Source organism: Prunus mume, linkage group LG5 (genome assembly GCF_029339155.1).
Source record: "Prunus mume cultivar Tortuosa linkage group LG5, ASM2933915v1, whole genome shotgun sequence".
Classification (NCBI taxonomy): Eukaryota; Viridiplantae; Streptophyta; class Magnoliopsida; order Rosales; family Rosaceae; genus Prunus; species Prunus mume.
In genome coordinates this window covers 11982706-11994700 of record NC_142702.1, presented here as the reverse complement: position 1 = coordinate 11994700, position 11995 = coordinate 11982706, and the positions used below count along the sequence as shown (strand labels likewise).

General features: G+C 50.5%; 1 protein-coding gene across 1 annotated transcript in view; it reads right to left on the bottom strand.

The window, feature by feature from the left end:
• Positions 1-415: 415 nt before the first annotated feature.
• The window catches only part of LOC103331137 (organelle RRM domain-containing protein 1, chloroplastic-like), a 72255-nt gene continuing 60675 nt past the window's right edge, over positions 416-11995 (bottom strand). The window contains exon 3 of the transcript XR_016126898.1: positions 416-542. The gene's annotated coding sequence lies outside the window, so the exon portion shown is untranslated. The remainder of the gene's footprint in view (positions 543-11995) is intronic.

The following is an 11995-nucleotide window of genomic DNA, read 5'->3' as shown; positions in this document are numbered from 1 at the left end:
GAACATGTATATTTGTTTTTGTAGCACTAACCTGTAAACGTGGCGATGTATAAAAGGAAGAAACAAGAAGAGGCTATGGCTGTTTGCTTCTCCATTTAAAAGCAGAGATTTCGGATGTGTTGAAAAATAAAGAACTATATGATATGAAGTGATATTGTGGGTGGAAGAAACTGGCAGTCTTTCATCTGGTTGCTGGTCTGCTCTGAGCCCTGCTGTATCATGGAGGGCTAGTCTTGGCAACTTCAACAACTATCATCCAGCTATTAATGATCTGCAAGAATCATCAACAAAAAATAGGCTAAGCTTTCCTCTTCAGAGTGTTGGATCTGTTTTATAAACACGTAAAACATGTAAACCAAAGACAAGAAAGACTACGCCTACGTGTTTGATTTATTCCAATCAGTTTATAAAAATGAAAAGCATGTTGAAACTTGCCTTGCCATTCATCTCTCTGAGTGCTGCACTAGCAGCTTCCTCTGTGGTGTATTCTATGAATGCATAACCTTTGGACCTTTTAGAAATTTTGTCCATTATTATTTTAACTGTTGAGGCAAACATTTAATTAGAATGAGCATATACTGCCATCAAATTGAAAACCCCATTTTATGCTTTAAAACAAAGTGCAGTACCTTCAACAAGCTCACCAAAGCCTTCAAATGCTGCTCGGAGGGTTTTCTCAGATGTATAAAATGATAGGCCTGTTCAGAAACTAAAATCTTCTTAGCAATTTCAAGTGATTATGCAATGAATAAAAGTTGCAACATACCAGTAACGAAAAGTTTCTTTGTTTTTGTCGGGGTTGTTTCACTTGCCTCTCCTGATGTCGACAGATCCGTAGAACTCTGCAAATTATTACCTGAGAAACACATATTCATAACTCATTGACATCGTTTACAGGTGGAATCTATTGCTGTAATGGTTAGCATTGGTGCCATTAAATGGAAAAGGACCTGAATAATGTTGGAAAAAAACAACTATCACTGCACTCTTAAAAAGAAATTTTTTTTATAAAAAAAATCATAATAGTTTGTAATTACGAATACCAATGTTCCTTCAGGAATCTTAAACTTCATATAAACCATCAGCAATGAACAAAAATGACTCAGGTGAAATTTTGTTGTTACAAACCCATTAAATGACCGTCGTAATTTATGAGTAAATACGTCCTTATTTTGTTACTAACCGTCGTTGATTGTATATAAAGACGACAGTATTGTGTTGAAAACGATCATTAATTATATGTACATACGGTTTTTTCAAAGAACCATCGTTTTATTATCTTTAAATATGTCGTCTAATAAGTTCTCAACCTGTTACGTTTTAGTTTTTTTTTTTCCTATGATTCTATACAATGATTGTAACTACAAAACCAATTATAATGCTTTATTAACATATATATACACTCAAAGTTTATTTCTTTCATAAAACTTGAAGATTCAATAGTTATTACATAGTCAATCAATCTTTCTATTACACATATACTTCTTACCAATAATTAAAAAGGAGCTCACAAATTCTCAACTTTATCAATTTGTTCTTGGGTTGACATAGCTCCGTCTTCTTGCACATTTTCCAAGTTGTTGTATTCCCCTCCCCAGTAACAATATCAGCAACAGCAAGCCCTTCTACAAGACTTGCAAAATTAACATCAAACTCGACAAACGCAAATCTTACTTCAGCAGTCGTGTTGTTTTTGTCCATGCACAGTGAATCTTGTGTGAGCTTTGAGAAAAGATAACCATAAACAAAGTATTTCTGAAAATAAAAACAGGGATAAAAAGCAGAGCCAAAGTAAGAGAAGGGGTTTAACTGAACCACTCCAATTATCTATAATCAATACCTAAATCCAAACCTACAACCCATACCAACAGCAACAATACTGAACTCAAAAACCAAAGATTCCTTTAATTCTTCTAAAGAAACATACATATATATGGTAACAGCCATTCTCTGTGGCTATTTCAGCCACTCCTTTCTCCAATCTGCCAAACTACAGTGTATTAGAATTGCTTTGAGTATTTTAATTAACCCTGTTGATGCTCCTTTTAGGAGGGTCAACTTAGAGATAGGGTTGTCCTTAGCAAGAGAAGGGCCTGGGCCTTGGTGAGGGCTAACTGCGAAGACAAAAGCAGAGGAAGCGATCGTCAAGCTTGGACACCGGTGGGATGCGGCGAAGGCTCTCCGATGCTGAGTCACTAGAAGTGACTTTTGCAAAGTAACAGTAGTAGTGAGAGAGAGAAGTTACCATTTTCTTGGTTACTGTTCCTATTTATAGGGAAGTAAAGGTAGGAGGTTTGCACAAAGTTCCGATGTGGGACTTTGTGCAAGTTGCTGTGATGATGACACGTGTCTCCGGTGTTCTAGGTTTGGCGGTTGAAGCTTGCAGAGTGGTTGTCCCTTCGGAAAGCAGCTCCCTTTGGCAGGGAGGAAGACATGTCTACCTTGGTGTTCAATCACGCTTGGTTAATTATGGTGTAAACAGTAGTCCCCCAAGTTGTCAATCAAGAAGTGGCTTCTGGTTTGAGAACTTGTGAAGAGGTTGTGTATTTCAACCAAGCGTGTCAGCGTGGCGGGTGCCGAAGGTAGTCCCCTAGTCCCCAAAGTTTGAAAACTAGAAGACACCCTTTTTTTTTTGTTTTTGTTTTTTTTGGTCGCGAGGGTGCGAAGGTGTCTGCGCCAAATAGCCTTCAGAAGGTAGGTATGGCGTCACGGTACCTTCCGAAGGAAGGTGTGGCGTCATCGCGAGGCCTCCTTCCAAGCCGGAAGGAGCCTTAGAAGGGAAGGTGTGGCGTCATCATGCCTTAGAAGGAAGGTGTGGCGTCACGCGAGTCTCTTGGCAAGCGGAAGGAGCCTTCCGAAGGAAGGTGTGGCGTCATCATGCCTTCCGAAGGAAGGTGTGGCGTCACCGCGGTGTCCTTCCAAGCCGGAAGGGCCCCGAAGGAAGGTGTGGCGTCATCATGCCCGAAGGAAGGTGTGGCGTCACGAGGTGTCCTTCCAAGCGGCGAGAGGCACCGCGAAGGTAGGTGTGGCGTCATCATGCCTTAGAAGGAAGGTGTGGCGTCACCGCGTGGTGTCCTTCCAAGCTTCGGAAGGAGCCTTCCGAAGGGAAGGTGTGACATCATCATGCCTTAGAAGGGAAGGTGTGGCGTCCGCGAGGTGTCCTTCCAAGCCGGCGAGGCACGCACTGCGAAGGTAAGGTGTGGCGTGACGCCATCATGCCTTGAAGGAAGGTGTGAGCGTCACCGCGTGTCGCGAGAAGGACTGCCCGAAGGAAGGTGTGGCGTCATCACGCCTTCGAAGGAAGGTGTGGCGTCACAGCGGTGTCCTTCCAAGCCGGCGGGAGCTGCTGAAGGTAGGTGTGGCGTCATCATGCCTTCCGAAGGGAAGGTGTGGCGTCACCGCGTGTCGCGAGGGTCGCTTTCGCGCCGGAAGGAGCCTTCGAAGGAAGGTGTGGCGTCATCATGCCTTCGAAGGGAAGGTGTGGCGTCACCGCGTGTCGCGAGGTCCTTGCACGCCGGAAGGAGCTGCGGAAGGAAGGTGTGGCGTCATCATGCCTTCGAAGGAAGGTGTGGCGTCATCATGCCTTCGAAGGAAGGTGTGGCGTCATCGGCGTGTCGCGAGGGGTCCTTCACGCCGGAAAGGAGCTGCGAGAGGAAGGTGTGGCGTCACCGCGGTGCGAGGTCCTTCCACGCGGCGGAAGGAGCCTTCCGAAGGAAGGTGTGGACGTCATCATGCCTTCAGAAGGGAAGGTGAAATGGAAACGTCTAAGCGTGGAAATCGAGGCATCCCAACGGTATGATGAGTTATTGCTTGGAGCAAGAATCGAAGGGTCCTTCATATGCCTTTAAAAGGGTGAGGAGGGCTGAAGGAGTGAGCACTTGAGATTTTTTCGGAAGATTTTGTAAGCGAGGCGATTTCCGATAGGATCTAGGAAGCGGAGCGATTTCGGCGAGGCGGGAAAAGGTGCTTTTTGGGAGCTAGGCGATTTCCGGCAAGTGGGGTGGAGATAACAAGGTATGCCTGTGCACATTCTCCCCTTACTGGATTGAAATGCCTGTTTTGTTTGAGTTTTGCATGAATGTGATATGAACGTAGATGAACTGTCATGAACATACTAAGAACATGCCTAGGCTCCTGTTTTCAATCTTCATGCCCTTAGTTTCCCTTTTTGTGTTTGTAGATGTCGATCATTACGAAAGAAAGTCAAAGCTCCCAGAAGTCCCCATGCTTTCGGTGGGAAGAGTTTGAGTGAGCCTTAATGAGGACTTGGACGGTGGGGAAAGTCTGAGTGCGAACATGTAGTGGAAGGGTTGTGTGGAGAAATAGGGTTGGAGGAGAAGAGCGGTCGAGGAGTTGGGGGAAGCTTATAGGAGATGCAAAGGAACTATGTGGCCCTAGAAGCTTGTGCAAACCAGTGTTAGGGATAACCCGGGCACGAAGCTAGTGGAAGTGGCGGGCTGGGCCGTCGGGGTGTGTGTCTGATGGTAGTGGCATCTGCTGATGTGGGTGTCCCAATAGGGTGCCACTACCGAAGAAAAACATGATGAGTTTGTATGATCTAGAGTCATTGAAGGCGGACTATCAATTTTTGATTGTGTGGGGTTGAGGTTGCCCATACCTACGAAGCGGCTAGGTACCCTCCGAGGGTTGCGTTATGGTGTTCTCAGCGATGTACAAATATGGGTTGAGGTTACCATTGCATCCTTGAGGTGCAAATGATGCTTTCAGTTGGGCTATGCCTGGCGATATAATCCCAACCGGTGTATCTTGCAGGGTGTACATAGCATGGTGGTTGGCGAGCGAGGAGCCACCTTGGCGATTCATGCATCATGCTCGGTGTCGAACAACTTGAGCAATTTTGGTGAGTGCGAGTCAAGCGCGAAGGCGAAGGAGAGGATACTTTATAGGGCAACCACCATCGTCGCGAGAAGGCGTGGCGAAATCGATGGTTCTTTGCCTTTGGTGATTGGAGTCTTTGGCTGGGCATTATCGACAAACATGTGCCTACCCATTTTCCTATAAGTCTTGGGTCATCACTCATGTCTTTGTGTTTGAATGTGTTGGTATGAATATGTATTGTTGTCTGAGGTTTGTTAGAACTAACGCCTTTGTCCATTTGCAGGTTCTGTGAAGTGTAGGCTAGTGTCTAGGGAGGAGGAGGAAGAGATAGAGCTGGTGAGAGCAGGTGCCCAGGAGGCAGCGTGAGTGAAGAATATTGTGACCCCAGCCCTTCTTCTGGTCGGGGTTGCTTCAAGGAAGTAAGTATTAGCTCGCCCTTACTCCTTGTTATGTGTATGATGTTGTATAGCTTCTCACTGTGCTGCGGTGTTGCTTTTTAGTGGTGAGTCGAAGAAGGTGGTGACCGTGGTGGAGGCGTCACGAAGGTAATGGTGGATGAGGAGGAGAGGCACGAGTTGCGAGAGAGAAGGGAGAGGATAGGGCCAATAGGGCCAAGAAGCGAGCAAAGGGCGCGATCTTGCCGAAGTGACAGCAGGCTCTTTGGAAGCGGCCTCGGTCGGAGGAGGATGGCGGTTGGCGGGCTGGAGAAAAGCGGAGGGACTTGAGTCCTCGATCCATGAGCGTCATGGGTGGGGCTGCTGCCGCCATTTGACCTAGATCCCCACCCAGTGCCGCTTTCGAGATGGAGGCTATTCCCTGCAGGTACCGAGGGATGTAGACTTTGCCTCGGTTCGTCGGGAGGCGAAGGAGGTAACCCTGGCCATGCATCGCCAGGAAGTGCCTCTTGTCAACGCCTTCCTGGCCTGGGGTAAGATTGATCTTGGGCTCGCTCGGACCAAGGCCACGGACTTCTCCGATCGGATCCAGAAGACGGTGCTCTCGGCCGCCAATGTAAGTGTTCTTGTGCCTTTGACTCTCTAATCAGTGCAATTATGATATGCTTATGATCACACCTTTTTGCAGGCCTTTGGGGATATGTACCTTACCCTAGCCAGGCAGAGAGAGAGTGGACTGGCTAGACGCCATTCAAGAGACAGCCAAAGTGCACACTCTGCATTTGAGGCCCGAGCTGCCATCCAGGGAGAGGAATGTCTTTGCGGTGAAGGTGGGAGGTTGGGCGGGAGGTGAAGGAGGCGACTTCAGCGGTGGAGGCGGTGGAGGAGGCTAGGCTCGAGTCGAGAGGAGGAGGACCGAGGGCGTGGGCATGGCTCGTGCGAGGTGTGGAGAATGTCGAGGGCTCGAGCAGGTTCAAGAGCCTTGTCTTTGGATCACGATGGTCGAGAAGCGATATGGGTGGGAAAGCGGTGGCGAGTTTAATCGGGTTGGATATAAACCGACACTAGTAGTGTTCCTCCTCCCATTCCTTCGGTCGGAGTCATTATTTGCGACCACGCCATCTGCCGAGGAATACACGAGTCGCCGGGGAGGTGAGGCGGAGGTGCCGGCGCTAAGCGGAGAAGTCGACCATGGATCGACACAGTGCTGAGGAGGGAGGCGGGCGACCATCTGATGCTGAGGGCTTGCTTGTATTTTGCTATGTTGTACCTAGTTATTTGGGCGTAGTCTTTTGACATGTATGGATATTTCCCGCCCTAAAGCGAGGGTTACTTTGATATTTATGATAGCTTGGTACCTTTTGATTTTAAGCATTGTGCCAAGTTCTGAAGTAGAAATGGGGCCCAGTCGGGTATTTCTATTAGATGGGTGCCGAAAGGCCGAAAGTACAATGGTGGGCCTGAGTCAAGGCTCGAGACCGAGGTATAAGAAAACATAATGTCCTAGGGTCTAGGTATGTTCACTTGTAGTAGTACTTGAGATGGTCGGCGTTCCAAGGGTGAGGCAACGTTTTGCCCTTGGGATCCCGAAGCTGATAAGTCCCGGGGCGGCAAACCTTGGTGATCTCATACGGACCTTCCCACGTAGGGCCCAGGGTACCCTCATTAGGATTCTTAGTGGCCAAGAAACCTTGCGCATGACCCGATCCCGATTGTGAGCGCGGGTTTAACTCTGGAGTTGTAGTACTTAGCAACACGCTGCTTGTATGCGGCGTTGCGCATGTTGGACTGGTCACGAAGCTCATCGATGAAGTCGAGGTTGAGGGCCACTGCTCGTCATTAGCCTCGGCCTCGTAAGTGGAGGTTCGGTATGTGGGCTGGCCAATCTCTCACTGGTGCTTTGCCCGGTACCAAGGAAAGGGAAAATGGTGTCTCTCTTGAAGTCACGAAGGTGGTGCGGTAAGCCCAAAGAACCTCTGGGAGTAGCTCTGGCCGGCAACCCTTGGCTTTGTCAAGCTTGGAGGTTTTCTTGATAATTTTGTTCACGGCCGACACTGGCCATTGGGTGAGGATGGGTGGAGAAGCGAAGCAAAGTTTTATCTTGAGATTGGAACAAAACTGCCTAAATTTTGCGTTGTCAAATTGCGGCCGTTGTCCGTGACGATGGCGTTAGGGATGCGAAGCGACACACGATATTTTGCGGACGAAAGTTTCAATGCGAGCGCGATGATGGTGGCGGGCCTCGGCGACCACTTAGTGAAGTAGTCGTTGCGCCGCATTGCGTGCCGACTGGCCTTTGCCCTCGGGCATAGGTCAATGAGTCAAGTCCCCTTTGGCGAATGGCCAGGGTGACCATGGGTTAAAGGTTGGTGGTGGGAGTTGCGGGATATTGGCAAACCAACGACACTTATCGCCAGGTGAAGACTTGGGCATCGGTGTGAAGTGAGGCGAAGTATCCTTCGAATGGCCTTATGCATAAGGGCGGGCGCTGAATGACTACCACAGATGCCTTCGTGAATTTCCCGGAGGCGTGAGTGGCCTTCCTCTGGGGTCGGGCATCGAAGGTAGGGTAAAACTGAATCCGCGTTTATCTGGCGCCATTAATGATCGGTGTCGGGCGGAGCAATAGCGAATCGCGGCGCCTCGTCGGTCGGGTAGTGTCGGTTCTGCAAAATTGGAGGATGGAGGTCCATCCATGTTGAAATTGTGATCGATGGCGCAGATGAGTGGTGTCAGCGTGCTTGGCTGGTCCAAGATTTCCATGTGGATATTGCGGCCAAGACCCTGCTCTATGGTGAGGCTAAGGCGAGCTAGGGCATCGGCATGGCTATTCTTCGAGCGTAGTACCTGGCTTATGAGATAAGCATTGAAGGTTGCAAGCGGATGGCGTGCATGTTGTAGGTAGGCTAGGTCATGGACACGTCCTTAGCATGAAGTCTGGTTGACTTGGTGCCTGGCGGTGTAGTCGCTGAAAATCTGAATTTGCCCGACGCCCATCTCTTTGGCTAACCGGAGGCCAGCTAAGAGTGCCCGTATTCGGCCTCATTGTTGGGGCGTGGAAGTGGAAGCGAGGGCGTACTCGGGACAACCTTATACGGAGAGATGAGAACAAGGCGCCAGCTCCACATCCTGGCGTTGGAAGAACCATCCACATACAAAGTCCATAAAGTACGTGTTACATCTAAGCGGCCGTTGTCGGCGTGGACTGGCTCGGGGTGGGAGTGGGCTCCATCGTGATACGTGGGTGGCTATGGCATGGGGTTGGTGGTCGGATATAAAGTCGTACGCTGGCCGCCGTGGTGGCGGGTTTATGTGGATATCAAATTCACCAGCTCAATGGCCCATGACTAGCCTCGAAGTCTCGGCTTACGCAATACTAGCTGAAGTGGTTGATTGGTTAAGACATGAATGGTATGAGCTTGAAAACGGCTGAGCGGCCATTTGAGACCACCGAATGCCAATTTCGATGTCACAGTGTCGAACCTCGGCGTCTATGCGGCTTTGGCGTAATGCTGCAGGTGCTCGGCCGTTCTTAGTCTGGATGAGCCTGAGGCCCGACGCTGTGGCGAGGCGGAGAGATAGATCATGAGGGTGTCGCTAGGCTCAGTGTTGACAATAGGGGGCCCGGCCCATATCGCCTTCAGCTCGTTGAAAGCTTTGTCGCCTCAGCGGTCCGAGGTAATACTCCGCTTGCTACCATAAGTGCCTTGAAGAAGCGCCGATCGGTGGCTTTGAGATGAATCTGGTCAGGGCCGCGACTCTGCTGGTAAGGCTCTGGATGTCCTTGATCGTCTTGGGTATGGCCATGTCTAATATGGCCTTGATCTTTTCTGGATTGGCCTCAATACCCCTCTGGCTGATCATGAAGCCAAGGAATTTGCCTGAAGCCACCCCAAATGCACACTTGGTGGGGTTGAGCCTCATCTGTCTTTGAATGCTGAACATGGCTGAGAGGTTGGGGATGTGCTGGTCATGTAGTCGACTCTTGGCGAGCATGTCATCGACATAAACCTCCATGGTGTTGCCAATCGGGAAGCGAAGATGCGTTCACGAGGCGATATGTGGCCCCGGCATTCTTGAGGCCGAAGGGCATGACCTTATAGCAGTAAAGGCCACGATCCGTGATGAAGGAGGTATGTGCTTGGTCCTCAGGATGCATGAAAATCTGGTTGTACCCCGAGTAAGCATCCATGAAGCTGAAAGCGTGGCGAGTTGTGGCATCAACTAAGCTGGTCGATGCGGGGTAAAAGCTATCCTTTGGGCGGGCTCGATTGAGGTTGGTGTAGTCGACACACATGCGCCAGCCCCGTACCCTTTCGGACCATCACCACATTGGCCAGCCAGGTGGGATAGTCCACCTCCTTGATAAATCCAATGCTAGTTAGCTTGTCTACCTCTGCCCTCATGGCCTCGTATCGCTCTGGGTCATAAGCACGACGCTTCTACCGAACGGGTCGAACGGCAGGATTAATGCTGAGCCGGTGGGATATGATCTCGGGTGATATGCGGGCATGTCATTGTACGACCAGCGAAGACCTCGGAATTAAGCGAAGGAAGCGACAAGATCGACGAAGCTCCTGTGAGAGAGAGGTGCCAATCGACTGCCGGTCGGGATGTTTTCATCAAGTAACCAGCTCAAGATCTTCCGAGTTGGCTGTGGGGCAGTCCTCCCTAGGGTCCTCTGGCGCTCGGTGCAGCTTGAGCCGGTGTTGGGGCAGGTTCTGCGAGGCCTCGCCCGATGTTGGCGGTTGGTGGACCTTCTTTGCCCGGCGTAGCGGCGGGCGTAAGTTGGTCTCACGCCGTACTGTGCCATGGTGTAGGAAACTTGAGCAGCAGCATATGGGTGGAGATGAATACCTTCATTTGGGCCATGGCGGGGCGGCCGAGGATGACATTGTAGTGTGGGGCGAGTTGATAATGAGGAAGGAGTGGTGATTGTCCTCCATTTGGTGCTGATCCGATAGAAATGGGAGATAGATGCTTCAATGGGTGGACCACCTCACTAGAGAACTCACTAGGGGTGTGATGCTTGGTCGAGCATGTGAGATGGGACCTGGAGCTCGTTGAAGGCCTCAGCAAACATCCTGCCCAGTGTGAGCTGCGGTGTCCACGGGATCGCCCCACATCAAAGTTAGAAATGTGGTAGCGGATAATGATTGGATCATCGTGGGGAGGATAACACCGCTCTTCCTCCTCACTGAAGGTAATAGAGCCGGCTGATTTGTGGGTCTTGGCAAGCGTCCACCTCGTGGCCCGAAGACACAGTGCGCTAAGTGGAGGCGGACATAATGTTTGATGGAGTTGTTGGAGTTCCGGCGGGGTGGGACCACTGCGATAGTGGAGATCATGTTGATCGGCGTTGGTGAGGTTAGGTGGGGGTGGGAGATTGCTCACATACTTGTCCGATTCCCTCGCGAATAAGTCGCCGATGATGTTGCGCGAGCGACACAAGATTGGTGTCGTGTCCACGAGGCGGTAAGCAAGCGAAGACACCGTGTTGGGCATGGGCTTCTTGCTGGTCTCGGAGGCTTAGGTATTATAGGGCCTCGTGCACGGGACATTTCGTAGGTGGTGTTCGAGGTGGTGAGACCTCGAGACAGGCTTAGGTGAAAGGAAGTGGAGCCGATCGCTTTGCCCGTCTTGAGTTAGCCCATTGTTTGGTGGTGGTTATGTCTACCCGTTTGTTATTGTTGAAGGTATCTTTGGTAGTTATCCTTCCGTTTGAGTCTTGGGCACCACAGGTATAGGCGGGAGTAGAATGTTGAGGTGGGGTGAGGTGGGTCTGAAGCAGGTTGGGGATCAATGAAAGATGATGTCTGCGGGTGGTGGCAGAACCACCTGCCAGGTTGAAATACTCAACCTTGGCGTGTACGCGGCACCTGCTTCATTAATTGACATCGTGTTCCAGGTTGCTGGACAAGAATGCAGGTTAGACTCTCGGAGGCCACTCTTGCATCAGGCGGCACGATCATCGGTCTGCGAAGGCGGGCGTGCTCGTGGTGAACTGGTGCATACTCCGAAGAACTCATCCTCACCTACGAAGCATGTATGCAGTCGTCCGCGAGTAGAAGATCGATCGGATCATGAAATGGTCCAGAAAGCTTTGCCGGTACCAAGCGTATTGATGGTGCGGGGCTCGGCTGTACAGAACCAATTGAGGGCCGCGAGGGTAGATGGGAAGAGGAGGCACATGCCCTGCGTCAGTTAAGCCCTTACATCCCATGGCTGGAAAGAATGTATGTGGGTGAGGATCCTCCGTGCAGTGTAGAAGGCAATGCGGAGGGGCTGGATCTCCTTCTCTGGTGAAAAGTGGGATGCGATTCGATGGGGCCCGGAGTCGTGGCTTTGCGAGTGGTTGGTGGTTGCATTCTTTGCTCATTTCTCAGTCGGACCTTCTCAAGAAGTCTCATTGCAGTCGGCATGGGGAGAGTCTCTATTGCTGGAGTGCAGGTGTGTGTGGCGGGGGCTAGATAAAGGTCAGTCCATCGAACTCCTCGGTGTGATAAGGCTCGCGCTCTTACGAGTAATCATGCTCCCAATCGTCAAGTCCCCATACCCTTTCCAGCGAGCACATGGGTTGGCTTTGGTGGGGCCTAGGTGTGTCACCTTTGGGTCTTGGGGTGCGAGGATAAAGGGGTCCGTCGGCAGTCGAGATCATCCTGCAATCCCTGTAGACCTTCGTTAGTTCGTGAGGCGGTTCCTTGGCGGGAGATCACGGAGAAAGCGCGACTTAGTAGTCTCGGATGGAGGGTCCTTACCCT